The 14607-nt window shown below is 45.5% G+C and overlaps 1 pseudogene; it reads right to left on the bottom strand.

Moving 5' to 3' along the window:
* Window positions 1-1552: 1552 nt before the first annotated feature.
* On the bottom strand, window positions 1553-5516 carry LOC123458667 (annotated as a pseudogene).
* Between the last annotated feature and the right edge of the window lie 9091 nt (window positions 5517-14607).

Raw genomic sequence — 14607 nt, 5'->3', positions numbered from 1 at the left:
GTGTGGCCAAAAGCTCACAGTAACATGAAAACCCATCATGAAATGAAATTTCCAAAACAATGAGCCCAAATAAACCTTTTCTCTTTATAAGTTGATGGTCTTGGATGTTTGTTACAGTAAAGGAAAGCTGACTCACATGGTGACTATGTTTAATTTTTTGTTGTTGTTGTTGTTGTTTTCTCTAAAAACAGGTTTCTACTGAGCTCAGTGAAAGAAACATGCTGATGTGTTCCAGATCTGGGAATGAGTCATCCAGGAACAAAGAGTTTCTGGGATGCCATGCAACTGTCAGAGGGAATTTGAGGAAATCACATTCAAAGCACCTTTGATAGTGGGTGGTTTTCACCATCCTTGCTGTGAGACTCCTTTCACTCTAACCAACACCGAGAAGCCTGGGCAGAGTGTGAACAGGGCTCTTACAGGGGATAACATCTGCATTTTCTTTTGTAATGCTTGAATACTTTACAGTTTCAAATATTTTCACTGCAGACAGTTTTTAAGGCCATCGCAAATGTAGATGTGATTCCTTCATACATGAAGACCTGAAGACCATGGTCTTTCTGGACCATCTCCCTACTGTCTGAGGGAATAAGATTTCCTCTGCTGAGAACCACACTGTCAAGTTCATACCTGGCCTGTCAGACTGCTCCAGTACTAAATATCTTATTTGTTGCTCTGGGCTCTGGCCATCAGCCAAGCCAACTTTGTGTTCTTTGCACTTGAACACAGAGACACTGCATTTGTCCTCTTTTGTTGAGGAAGCATTGTGAGGAAAGAAGGGGTGAATTTGTCTGTCTTTTGATAACCCTCTGCAAAGGTCAGGCTTTCTTTTGCAGCTGCAAATAGCCCACAGCACACTGTGCACCTACAAGGGATAACTTAGCAGTCCTGTCATCCTGTCAGCACTGGACTGACTACATAACCTACTTCCTTTTTTTCATGAAAAGCCACCTGATGTTCAATTTAATCACTTTTATTTATTTATTTATTTATTTATTTTTATTTATTCATTTATTATTTGGGGATTTTTTGTGGGTTTTTTTCATTATTTAAGACCTTTATTAACAGGTGCTTGCAGTTTATGGACTTTTTTTTAAAAAAATCAAGTTGTAAACTTTTTATTACAAATTAAAAATGAAGTTCTTAAAAATCTCTACTTGAGGACTGGAGAGTTGGCTTAGTGGTTAAGCGCTTGCCTGTGAAGCCTAAGGACCCCGGTTCGAGGCTCGATTCCCCAGGACCCACGTTAGCCAGATGCACAAGGAGGCGCACGCATCTGGAGTTCATTTGCAGTGGCTGGAAGCCCTGGTGCGTCCATTCTCTCTCTTGCTCTCTGCCTCTCTCTCTCTCTCTCTCTCTCTCTCTCTCTCTCTCTCTCTCTCTCTCTCTCTCTGTCGCTCTCAAATAAATAAATAAAAATAAACAAAAATAAATAAATAAAGGCGTGTGCCACCAGGCCTGGCCAATTAAAAAAAAAAAATCTCTAGTTGACCAGATATGAAACAATTTAAAAACCTTTAAAGGTATATTGAGGAAAAACCAGGCTTTTTTAAAAAAACACGTTTGTCATTACCAAAAAGAGACATCTTTAGGTAAAAATAATAAAAACCCCATGCTGCATAGTCAATGCAGATAGTTCTAGTTTATCTGGTCAATGGGCAAAAAGCAAGCACTTAAGGTCTTCAGCTCCAATCTTTTGTTCATTTCTTATTGCTGGAATTTCATATTCATTTCTTCTTGTTGGATGACTAAACCGGATGATGGTAAAGATGGTAAGCCGGCATTTACTCAGCCCCGCCCTGCTCGGCCTCGGGAGCGGACGAATTTTCAGCTGGTGGATCGGCTGCTTTTGTCTCTTTGCCATATTGTGATTTAGGGTTCTCTGGGCGTCTGGGTGGGTAATTGAAGTTGCGGCGGTACCGACGTTGAGGTGGCTGCTGGTCTTGGGTGTCATCTCCTTGCTTTTCCTTGTCCTCTTCATTGCCATCTTCTGTGAGCTGTCTTTGGCGAGGAGGACCCCTGCGGAATCGTGGTCTATAACCCCGGTACATATTCTGTCTCACTGGTCTACTTGCTCTCCTGCACCCTGGTTGTCAGCACCCTCCATCTCTTCTCCCCGCACAGGAGGTTGGAATACTGTGGTCCGCGCCCATAGGGCCTCCGCATGTGGTCAGTGCGGAAGGGCCGGAGTCGTTGGGCCTGTCCTTCAGGAGCGCTCTCCATCCTTCATTCTTTTCCCCACTCTCACTGTTCTGGTAATTCTGCTGGTCATTGCGTGGAGGACCCCTAGACGTGGACAGCGTCTATAATGATTACGGTCTGCTGCGCGTTTACTGCCGAGACCTGGACCTCCACCAGGGCCTGCAGCATCGCCGCCTCCGCACCCTTTTCTCCTTCAACAACATCAGACTGCACAGTCTCTCCATCTCCTACACTGCGAAGGTGCTTCCTGGGGTTCTTCTTCTTTATGGCAGTCTGGTGTACAAATACATCTTCCTTGGTGTCATTCCTGTGGATGAAACCATATCCATTCCTTACATTGAACCATTTTACTGTTCCCAAAACCTTCCTTGAGATGACCTTCTTGTCCCTGCCCGCAGGCGCCGCGATGTGAGCCCCCCGGGCCTCCGCTCCCTGCGCCGCTGCGGTGGTGCCGGGCTTGGTGTCGGCGGCGCTGAGGACGGGGCGGCGGCGGCGGCTGGGCCTCGGCCTCGCTGCTCGTGGTCGCGGTGATGGTGACTCGGCCGGCTGCGGCAGCTGCGGCTCCTCCCGGGGTGCGGTGGGGCTGCTCAGGGCTCTCCGGGGCCCGCTCTCCGCTCCCGCTACCGATCGAACTCTGTTTTTTTTTTTTTTTTTTTGAGGTAGGGTCTCACTCTAGCCCAGGCTTACCTGGAATTCACTATGTAGTCTCAGCGTGGCCTTGAACTCACTGCGCCAATCCTACCTCTGCCTCTAAGTGCTGGGATTAAAGGTGTGCGCCACCACTCCTGGCTTTACTTTTATTTTTGACCCTGCATGGAAGACTGTCTTGATACCAGCATCCTTTAGAAGAATATCAGGCCGCTTTCCATATTTGCAACAAAATAACCTCGAAAATCATCTTCTAAAGTCAAAAGGTTAATTTAGATTTCCAGTTTCGGATGGAGTTTCAGCCCGTGGAGGATTATCCTCATATCATTTGGGCAGGTTGTGAGGCACCAGCACTTCATGGTGTGGGAGTATGTGGGGAACAGAGGTGTTCACTTCGTGTTGAGGAAGAGAAAGAAAGGAAGCAAAATGGTCCCTTGTGAAGATATACCCCAGTGACAAAGCCTCTCTCTAGGCTCCACTTCTATAAGGTCCCACCATCTTCCCATGTGGCACAGGTTGGAGACAAAGCCTCTAACAAGTGGACCTTTGGGGATGGTATCAGTTGTTTTCTAATTGCGACCAAATTTCTAATTGTGACCAAACACCTGACAGAAGGGATTTAAGGGAGGAAAGAGTTTAATTTGGTTTATAGTTTGGGAGGATGCATCCCATGCTGATAGAGAAGGTATGGTGGCAGGAGCAGGAAGCATACTTGTCATATTACAGTCAGGAAACAGAGAGAGAAACAGGAAGTAGTGTCAGCTAAATCCTCAAAGCCTGTCCCTAGTAATCCATATTCCTCCAGCAAGGCTCTACCTCCTAAGGTTCCACAACCTTCCCAAATGGTGCCATCAGCTGTGAACTAAGCAGCAGACCAACACATGAGTAGATGGGGGACATTTCACACTCAGTCCACAACAGGGACCCTTATCCAAGCTTCAGCAGAGGCCCTAAGCAATACCTATCTTGTAAGTCATTGTGGGTGCCCACTGATGCCAAACCCAGTATGAAGTGGACACCTGATTTGCAAGAGGAAAACATAAAATCAAAACTGGCCTCAGCTGCCCATCAACACAGACAGGAACAGAAGATATATGTTCAGAGTTCTTCTGACAGGGCATTTCCATCCCACAGTATGTGACAGATAATTCCTTCAACAGTAGATGATGATACAAAATACTGACTGTCTACTGTGTGTCATATTCTGACCTAGGTGCTTGGAGCATGGCAGACAAAACAAGGCCTCATCTCTTGTTGAAATGGCATTTTCAGCCTTAGAAATTCATTGTTCAAATTTAGATGTTCTGGAGGGAAAGTGATTACCAAGATTAACTAAGCTGAGACAACAGGCACAGACCACAACTGTTAGGGACAAGCCATGGTGTGTGTGTGTGTGTGTGTGTGTGTGTGTGTGTGCGCGCGCATGTGTGTAAAATGCCTCAAACCACTTGCATAGTGTTGTATTAGTTACTTTTGCATTATTGTGACCAAAATCCCTGGGAGAAACAACCTAAGGACTGAAAGGTTAATTTTGGCTCATGGTTTCAGAGTTTTCACTTCATCCTAGTGGGGAAGGTATGGCAGTGTGGATTCATCTGTGGTGGTGAGTGTGAGGCAAGGTTTTCCCACCATGGTGACATAGTGAGCCAGAAGGCAGACAGCAAGGCCAGAACCAGGGGCAGGTATATCCTTCAAGGATCCAGCTCTTGACCTCCTTTAGCCAGGCAGGCTCCACCTCCAAAAGCTTCTACAACCTTTAAGTATTACCACAAACTGGCAGCTGAGAGTTCAACCCATGAAATGTGGGAGACTTTCAGGTTCAAGGATATTGGAAGCCTGGCATCTCCTCTCTTATTGCTTCCTGCTTGCCACAGGCCCCAAAACAATGGAGCCAACCCATCATAGACTGAGATTTCTGAAACCATGGGCCAAAGTAAACCTTTCCTCTATTTAAGTTGATTATTTCAAGTATTGTGTCAGTGACAGAAAGTTACTATTGATGTCTTTTCTCTTCCTTTATGTCCTCATCCCATCTTTCTTGTACTCTAAGCCTGATTATGTCTAATGAATTTTTATAGAAAAATTTGTATGCTTCTCTTTGGACAGTATCTTACCCTCCAATGAATATTTAACATGATTAGCAGAACCCTCCTCATTTGAATATGAAAATGTGAAATGCATTTTGTGTTCATGTTTTTTGAGCAATACCAATAACTTCCCATGTCCTAATTTCACACTCAATAAATTTCTACATAATTCAAATATTCCCATGATCTTCTGATGCATAAGTGAAATCACTCATACATATCTGGAAGGAAAGAATAACTGTAGTTTTCATGGGTTCAGAATAGTTCTTCAGCTCCTCTCTACCCACCAACAGAACAACTTGAGGAAGTAAAATTACAATTTTCAAGATTAATTCATGTTGCAAGAGAGTGAAGAATGGAGAATGAATTTTGGCTTCTAATTTAGGCATTTGGGGAAGATCTTTTAATACACAGTGGCTGAAACTCTGGCACAGAGGAGATTCTAAATAAATGTTTCAAATACCAAAAAATAAAATCACCCCCTTCCCCCAAACCAGTCACTTCCCTTGACTTCTTTATATCTGTCCAGGATTCTGATGATTTTCCTAACCATTCATCTGAAACTCACCTCTGACTCATCTTTCCTATGGCCCAGAGACACGGAACCAGAAGAGAGAGAAAAAGAAGAGGCACAAATGGGAGAGGGAGAAAGGAAGAGGGAGGGAAGGAAGAGAATGAGTAAATGATAGGTATGCGTGTGAGTTACTTTTCTCACTACTGTGACTAAATGCTAATTTAGTGTGAGAGAGGTTTATTTGTGCTTCTGATTTGAGGGAATACAACCCATCCATCATGGTGGGGAAGACAGGGTGGTGGAAACAACTGAGGCTGTGGCAGTACGAGCAGGAGACTGCTCACATGTGGGCAGATGGCAAAACAGAGAAAAGCAAATTGTGGTACTCAGTTAGCCACTGCCCTCCTCCTCCTCCTCCTGCTTCTTTTGTACAGTCCTTTTCTCCTTTACTCAGTTCAAGAATCTAAGTCATGGAATGGTGCCACCCACATTCTGGGTGGATCTTTTTACCTCAGTTAAACCTCTCTACAAATACCCTCATTAGTATACCCAGAGGTATGCCTCCTAGGTTCTTAATGTTGTGAGGTTGACAGTAAATATTAACTACCACATTGTGCATGATGGGAAGATAGATGGGCATGTGGATAGGTACATGATAGAGGGGAGATCAATGGGTGATTTATTATAAGGAGTTGGCTAGGACATTGGTAAAGCATACCTCTGAGTATGTCTGAAATTTCCAGAGATGGTTAGATCCTGAGGGCTCTGACCTAATGAATAGATTAGACCCCGGATGGATACATAATGTGATGGCATCACTGGGAGGTGGTGAGAGATAAGAGGTGGGGCTTCATTGGAGGACTAGGTCACTGGGGTATGTCTCTGGGGGCTTCCTGGTTGCCATGATGTGAATTGCTCTCCTCTTCTATGCCCTCTGTGGTAGTTTGAATGCATGGCCCCATATACTCAGGTGTTTTATTAAAATTGAGCTTACAACATGAGCCCCTATGAGGCAGATCCCTGCTATGAGGAGGGGGTGTCACTGGGGGTGGATCTTGGAGTCCAGCCCTAAGGACTGCAACACTCTCCATGGTATGATTGGCTGACATCTCTAAAACTGAGCCAAAATATATCCGTCCTCTCAAATTTGCTAATAGTGGGTAATTTGGTTACAGCAATGAGAAAAATAACCTAAATAAAGAGACCTCCACATTCTTCATTTAGCAGAGCTCATGGCTTCTGTTAGATGCACAGGCCAAACTTGTCTCTTCTAAATGAGGGAGGAATGTAAATGCATGTTCTAAAATTATTTTATCCCACTCCATTAGAACAAGGTGTATCCTTGAAGTAGTCAAGTGAATAATTTAATTATTCTTTAATTCCCATGGAACCTTATTTGAATACACACACACACACACACACACACACACACACACACACACACACAGCATCAGCAAATAAGCACAACAGGTGGCACATCAATAGTTTATTATTGTTGCAAGAAAGCTACTTCGAGGTTAGGCATGGAAAATACCTCACAAAAGCTGCCCCCACCCAGCATAATGGGGGTGAAGCTACTTGCCATTGTTTCCCCAGGGAAAGGCAAGCTGATCTGGGACATGTTTCTAGCTGTTGTGGCCCTGAACGCCCTAGAGAAAACAAACAAACAAAAAGTTCACTCTTTGCAGAAAACTGCAGAAAGGTAGGACAGAATGGGGATCCTGGGAATTGGCCCAGGAAGGCAAGATTCAAAGTAGAGGAAATGCACCCATGGTAGCAGGCTTAAGATCAAGGCTTTGAAGAATCCATCACTGCCTCACAACCAGATCTTCTCTCCAGAGCTCTTGTGTGAGGTTTTAAAATACATCCATGCCCGAGGCCAGATTCAGAGTGCCTGCTTCAGTAGGCAGAGCAGAAGCATCTGCAGAGTATATTTTAGTCTCAAAGTTTATTCTGACGGGCTTGCCCAGTTAAAGCCTCAGGATGAGGCTGGGGCTCCCTTTGGAAAGTGTTTGTTCTGCAAAGATGAGGACCTGAGCTCAAATTCTCAGCACCTGCATAAATGCTGGACACAGTGTCACACATATGCAATCCTGGCACTGGGGAGGAAGAGACCTGGAGATCCCAGAGGCTTGTTGGCTAGCTGCTCTAGACAAATGGGTGAATTATAGGTTCAATGAAAGACCTTATCTCAAAAAATAAGTTGGATGAAGCTGGGTGTGGTGGTGCACACCTTTAATCCCAGCACTCAGAAGGCAGAGGTAGGAGGATTGCTGTGAGTTCGAGGCCACCCTGAGACTCCATAGTGAATTCCAGGTCAGCCTGAGCTAGAGTGAGACCCTACCTCGAAAAACCAATAATAATAATAATAATAATAATAATAATAAGTTGGATGAGCCAGGTGTGGTGGTGCACACCTTTAATCCCAGCACTCGGGAGGCAGAGGTAGGAGGATCGCTGTGAATTCGAGGCCACCCTGGGACTACATAGTGAATTCCAGGTCAGCCTGGTCTAGAGCAAGAAAGAGCCTACCTTGAAAAAAAAAAAAATAGTAAGTTGGAGAGCAATTGAGAAAGACACTCCGTGTTGACTTCTGGCCTCCACATGTACATGCACACTCACACATGTACACATGTGCCCACACAAAAATGAACATGCATACACACATGAACACGTGCCACAAATACATACAAACATTCACACAAAAACCTCCAGTTGAAGCATTTGAAAAGTCTGTCCAACTCTGGAGAGGTCATTGAGATTTTTTCAAAAAACAAGCAAACAAAAAAGCAAGAATTGAGCAATTCTCAGCCGCAGGGGTGCAGGCCTTTAATCCCAGCACTTGGAAGGCAGAGGTAAAAGGATCGAGTTGAGGCCAACCTGAGACTACATAGTGAATTCCAGGTCAACCTGGGCTAGAGTGAGACCCTACCTCGAAAAAACAAAAACAAACCAAAACAAAATGAAAGAAGGAAGGAAGGAAGGAAGAAAGGAAGGAAGGAAGGGAGGGAGGGAGGGAGGGAGGGAGGGAGGGAGGGAGGGAGGGAGGAAGGAAGGAAGGAAGGAAGGAAGGAAGGAAGGAAGGAAGGAAGAAAGAAAGAAAGAAAGAAAGAAAGAAAGAAAGAAAGAAAGAAAGAAAGAAAGAAAGAAAGAAAGAAAGAAAGGGAGAAAGAAAGGAAACCTCAAAGCTGGGGACATGGCTCAGTGGTAGTTAAAAGTCCAGCTAGGGTTCCATGTCCCCAGTACCCACGTATAGCCAGATGCACAAAGTGGCATATGAGTATGGAGTTCTTTTGCAGTAGCAGTGTGCTCATTCTCTTTCTTTCTCAAATAAAGAAATTTAAAAAAAAAAAAAAAGAATTGAAGAATTCCCTCAGTAAATGGGAACAAATAAAAAGCGTTTCTGAGGATGACTGAGGCACAGTTGTTGGTTAAATGTCTGCCAGGCTTGGCCTTGTTAGACTTGGGTTTGGGTCCCAGTGGACAAGGTTCATACTTTCATCCAGTTTCAAGGAGGACCGTTTGTCCTGACTGGCAGTCGCTTGTTCTGTCCCTGTGTTCTGTCCTATTTCTTTATCTTCTCAGACATGGTCTGAGAACTGCTGGGCCCCAGTGCCTGGGAATAGCCCTTGACTTTTAGCCCACTGCCAGGTTGGGGAGATGGCAGGAGAGCAGGTAACAAGCACCCACTGACAGAATGAACGTACAAAGCCAAAGGGTGTGGGGACAGCAGAGTGGAACTGAGGGACTTCAGCTAAGCGATGGGCGGGTTTACGGGAGCAAAGAACTGTTACTGGGGAAACGGGCTGGGCATGTGTTTGAGCAAGATGTACCCAGAAAACGGATGCACTCTTTTACACTGACCCTGGAGGATGGTGCTGTTTTAACTTGGTATCCCAGGTGATATCCCAGACAGGCAGATCCCCAAACTACCTGGCCTCTTCTCTGATCTCACCCTCTCTCCCTTTTCTGGAAAATAAAAATAAAAATCCACGAGACAAAGATGACCTAGTCAGGCGGGTAGCACAGCTTGGTAATCTCTGATCTAGCAGGGATCACACGTGATATCCGGGTATGCACTCGTTTTACCGCGGGGGTCACCACCCGCAGCAATTCCCCGCCTCTCGCCCAGGGCGGTTGGCCTCCCCCCCCGCCACAGACTCGGCTCCCGGCTCGCGAGCGCCCTCTGGAGGCAGCGGCGTCGCCTCGCTCCGCGCCTGCGGCTACCGGCCAGGGCAGGAAAGAGGCGCGGCGCTCAGGCACGCCCTGCCGGGCTATGGTCTCTGCTGCCGGCGGTGGGAGGACCGGTGCCCTAAGCCCAGGCACCCTTTCAAACCCTAACTCGCATTGCTTTGCTCTCTGGGACGGCCCCCGACAGCACTGAAGCCAGAAACGTGCGGGATCCAGGTAGAAGCTCCGTTATGGTTTCCAGTTTGGAGAGATCGTGCATCTTTGTCCCCAAATCCCCCAGATCAAGGTGTCTTAGGAGGTGCTAGGGCGTGGCCCCACGGGTCTTCAAAAGTGTTAATCACCTTGCACCTTGTGCCTGACCATATGTCTCGGTGGTGCAGTACTTGCCTAGCATGCACAAGGCCCAGCGCCAGAACTACCAACCAACAACAGATGCCACCCTGAGCCACAAATGATCCTTGAAACATGAAAACATTAGAAGTCCAGGAGTGTATCAGAAATCCAGATGACCCTACAACAGGACGAGACGGAAGAGCAGCAGGTGTACGGTGACCTGCTGGTGAATCTGCAGTCTCTGGAACCACTGGCTGGTGACTTTTCCTGGAGAGATGTAAACAAATGTACCCACCAAGAACATACAGCACCAAGAACAGACCACAGAAAAGATTCCACCCAAGTCTGCCTTGGTGAACCAATGATTTTATCTGGGGCTACAGGAGCATGGGTGGGGGTCACTAAATAAAAATCTCTCTTCCCCAGCAACAGGTCTGTGTATCCCTGGGGAGGGGAAGGGCTCATGAGCACCTCCCCTTCTCCATGACCGAACATCATTGCGCCCAAGGTCTTAGTGGATTTGGGGGGGGAGGGGAGGTAGCGCTGGAGCACGTAAGCATAGCTGCTGAGATGTCAAGAGGGCAATGACCCTGTCAAGCCTGGAGAAAAGTACGCTGCAACACCAGGTGAACGAGACTCCTCTTGCCCATATGGTTAAAGGGGACTGAGAGACACCGTCCCTCCAGAAGAACTGTGAGAGAAACCACCAGCTCAGCACCCGCTCTGCTGAGCAGGAGGCGGTCAAACAGCCTAACTCAATCAGACAAGAGCACACTTGAAAACCTTAAATGCAGGATCTGACTGGGTAAGTTGAGGAAGGAGCCCAAATCGCATTTCCCACGTGCTCTCAGAAGCTGCTGCTGTAGGCCCCCAGGACCACATGTTGAACAGCGAGGGTATCAGGCATGTAAAGAGAGCTCAGTGCCCAAAGTGCTTGCTGTCCAAGCACAAGGGCCTAAGTTCAGACCCCTGGCATCCACATAAAATTCAGGGTGCGGTGGTGTATGTCTGTAATATCAGAACTGGGGGGTGGGGGGTGGACCTAGGAAGCTCCCTAGGGCTGCCTGCCTATTTAGTGGAATTAGAGTTCCAGGTTCAGGGATAGAGTTTGTCTCAAAAAATAAAGTGGAAGGCTGGAGAGATGGTTCAGTGGTTAAGGTGCTTGCCTGCAAAGCTTAAGGACTGGCGTTCGATTTCCCAGTATCCATGTAGATTCAGATGCTTGCATCTGGAGTTTGTGGCTCGAGGCCCTGGTGTGCCCATTCTTTCTTTCTCAAATAAATAAAATATCTAAAAATATATGTGTGGATAGCAATAGAGAAAGACATCTGACATTGACCTCTAGGCTCCTTATGCACACATATGTGCCCATATGCATATGAACACATATACACAAAAATTTAAAAGGCATGCAAAGACCCCCAGCTCAGACCACCTCTCTGGACTCACACTGCCCACACTGCTTGCAAGGACAGCACCCTGGCACCAGCTCTGGGTTCTATCCAACTTTAAATCATATTTTCCCTGAAAGGTCAGACTTTGCTAATGCACAAGGACAGTCCAAAATGGAATTATAGGCAATCCAAGAGGGATTCAGAAAATCTCTTTGGCCTTGTTCTGGAAGCTCTCAGAATGAAAAAAATATCAATTCTGAAGGGAGGTTAAACAAACAGCAGCTAATGGGAACTGTTCAAGAACTGAACCAAATACCTTCATATCGTCTGACTCCTGGCTGGGATGCTGACAACATGAGTCCTGGTGTGTGGAGGCTAGAAAGACCTCTAGACTCCACATGCCACATGCTCTGTTAAAGACTCAGTATATCCTGTCAACACCCTGGATCAAAGGCTGCTTTCACACACATTAATGAACTAGATACTATTTCTGTGTTTCATACCACCAGAAACCTCACAATGTTAACATGTTTTAACTATATATGCAAGCTGGTACAACAGTAATCACTAGTTCTGAAACATTCTTATCAGCCCTTTAGGCCTAGCTTCTTTCCCTTAGCACATCTTTCAAACTGGTAAATACACATCATGCAAACTTGCCATTTTAACCACTTTTGAACTTTATAGTTCAGTGTGCTCACATTGTGCGACCCTCATCATTGTCCATTTGTAGAATTCGTGTTTCTGTTCTGAAATCTTGTGCCCAAGTGTATTTTTAAGGTTCATACATGTAAAAGCAGGGAACCACACTTCATTCTTCTTGATGGCTGAGTCATATTCCTTTATACATGGAGGCCACAGGTTGTTATTCAGTTCATCAGTAGATGGGCATATAGGCTATCAATAATGCTGCCATGAACCCTCATGTACAAGTGAGTGTATTTTCATTTCTGTCATGTTTTTACTCAGGAGAAAAATTACTGTTCTATTACAATGGTGTATGACTGAGGTATTGCCAGGCTGTTTCCCACAGTGCCTGCAGATCTTCATATTCCCATTAGCAATGTAAGAGAACTCCAGTTTCTGAACCACATTCTTACCAATACTTCCCATTTTTCTTTTTTTTTTCAAGTGAATGATGATCCTGAATATATTTTCCTATGCTAACTAGCCTTATACAATCTTATTAGTCACTTCTTTGAGGAAGTATCAATTCAAATCCTTTGCCTATTTTTTTAGTTGAGCTCATTCTTTTTGAGAGCTATATGTGCTCTTTGTATATTATAGCTATGAGTCCCTTATCAAATAAATGACTTGCAAACATCTTCAATTTCACGTGCTATCTTTCCATTTTCTTGACTTTCAGAGCACAACAGTTTTTATGCCTATGAAATCCAATGATCTCATTAGACTCATTGTATTTGTGGTTGGAGGTCCAAACTCAAGACCTCACACATGCTAGGCAAGTGTCCTATCATTGAGCTATACTCTCAAGCCTTGTTTTCATTTAGTGTTTGTGCTTTTGGTGGCATAACTAAGAAATGGCAGCCTCATCCAAGTCACTCTTAGATACCCTTGTGATTTCTTCTTAGAACCTTAGAGTTTAGGCACTAACATTGAGATTTTTAGTGTATTTTGTGGTGGAAGCAGTTCAAACTTATTCTTTGCATGTGGATAGCCAACCTGGTATTTTTTAAATCATTACCAAAAAGCAAAGGGCTTTCCATTGTTCCTTGGTGATATAAATCTCTGCTGAATTTTGCTAAGATGTACTAAGGGCTAGTCTGGAGTTTCTGGTTATTTGAAACTTACTTGTGTGTGGGTGTGTGCACATGAGCATGAGTGTGCACGTGTTCATATGCCTGGCATGCACGTGGAGGTCAGAGAACCTTGGGTGTCACTCGTCGCTTTCCACCTTGTTTGAGACAGGATCCCTTGTTGTTTACCACTGTACTCACCATGCTAGCTGGTCTATGGCTACTGAGGTTCTCCTGTGTCTCCTGTCTTCATTCACATAGCCATGCCGGAACTACAGATGCTCAGCTAACTACTAGATCCAGCTTTATATGGTCTCCAAGGATCTGACCTCTTATCATCACTATTATGAAGCAAGGGTTTTTCACCTACTGAGCCCTCCATTTTCTTCTTTCCCTCTGACTTTCCTTCCTATAAATGGGAACCTACTACATACTAGGTATTGGAAAATGATGTTTTATCCTTAACACAGTCTTGTAGTCAACTCCACGTTGCTGGGATGGACAACCTACCCAGGCTCATTTTAGGGGACAAAGGGATTGGTTTCACCTTACAGATTGAGAGGAGGTCCTATTGATGGTGGAAGAAGCTGCTTCCACACATCCAAGCAGACAGAAAACTGCAGCAAGTAAACTCTAGCACCAGCACCCACACGCGCCCCCCCCCAAAAAAAAAAAAAACCAGCAAGCACAAACCTACAGAAGCAGGACTCTAGGCAGAGCTCAAACCTCTCTGCATGCCTTTGAACTGGAAATCAGATCTGTCCCCAAACACACCTTAGGGCTGGACCCCAGGATCCACCCCCAGTGACACCTCCTCCAGCCAGGCAGCTGGAGATCCAAGTTACAAGCTTAAGACCTGAGTCTATGGGAAACGTACATTCAAACTACCATACACACTTATGCTGTTACACAAGAAAGTGTGTGCTTAGGAAATAGTGTGCACACAAGGCAGTAACTGAGGCTAGGCTGTGGCTGTCACCTACACCAAGTGATGTTCTAGACTTCTGTTGCTAACCTAGCACAGATGAGTCCAGAATCTACAACTGCCTTTATCCCTTCCCATCCATGTTTAATTTAGTACAAATACTAGTGGAAGACAGTTCATCACAAAGTTAAATCCATGAGGTCTCACTATGGAGCCCAGGTTGGCTGTGAACTTCCAATAATCTTCCTGCCTCAGCCTTCCAATTGCTAAATTCCCTCTTCCTTGCAGGGAAGAGAAAAGACATAGAAGATTAATTCAAAGTCACCCTATCATCCACTGTCCTCCACACTGGTATCAGTACTGCTGAGGCACACACCGAAGGACGCCTGTTCTTCACTGAGGCATCTCAGTGTCTAGTTTGCTCCTCGCCCTATGAGACACACATCTAAGGATATGGCTCTCCACTGGGGTCAGCTCAGCATCTCACTCACTCCCCACCCCAAACCACGGAAGGATCACCTAAGGACTTGCAACCCATTCTAATCTTAGAACCAAT

Source organism: Jaculus jaculus, chromosome 2, assembly GCF_020740685.1.
Source record: "Jaculus jaculus isolate mJacJac1 chromosome 2, mJacJac1.mat.Y.cur, whole genome shotgun sequence".
Taxonomy (NCBI): domain Eukaryota; kingdom Metazoa; phylum Chordata; class Mammalia; order Rodentia; family Dipodidae; genus Jaculus; species Jaculus jaculus.
This window is presented reverse-complemented; position numbering and strand designations above follow the sequence as displayed.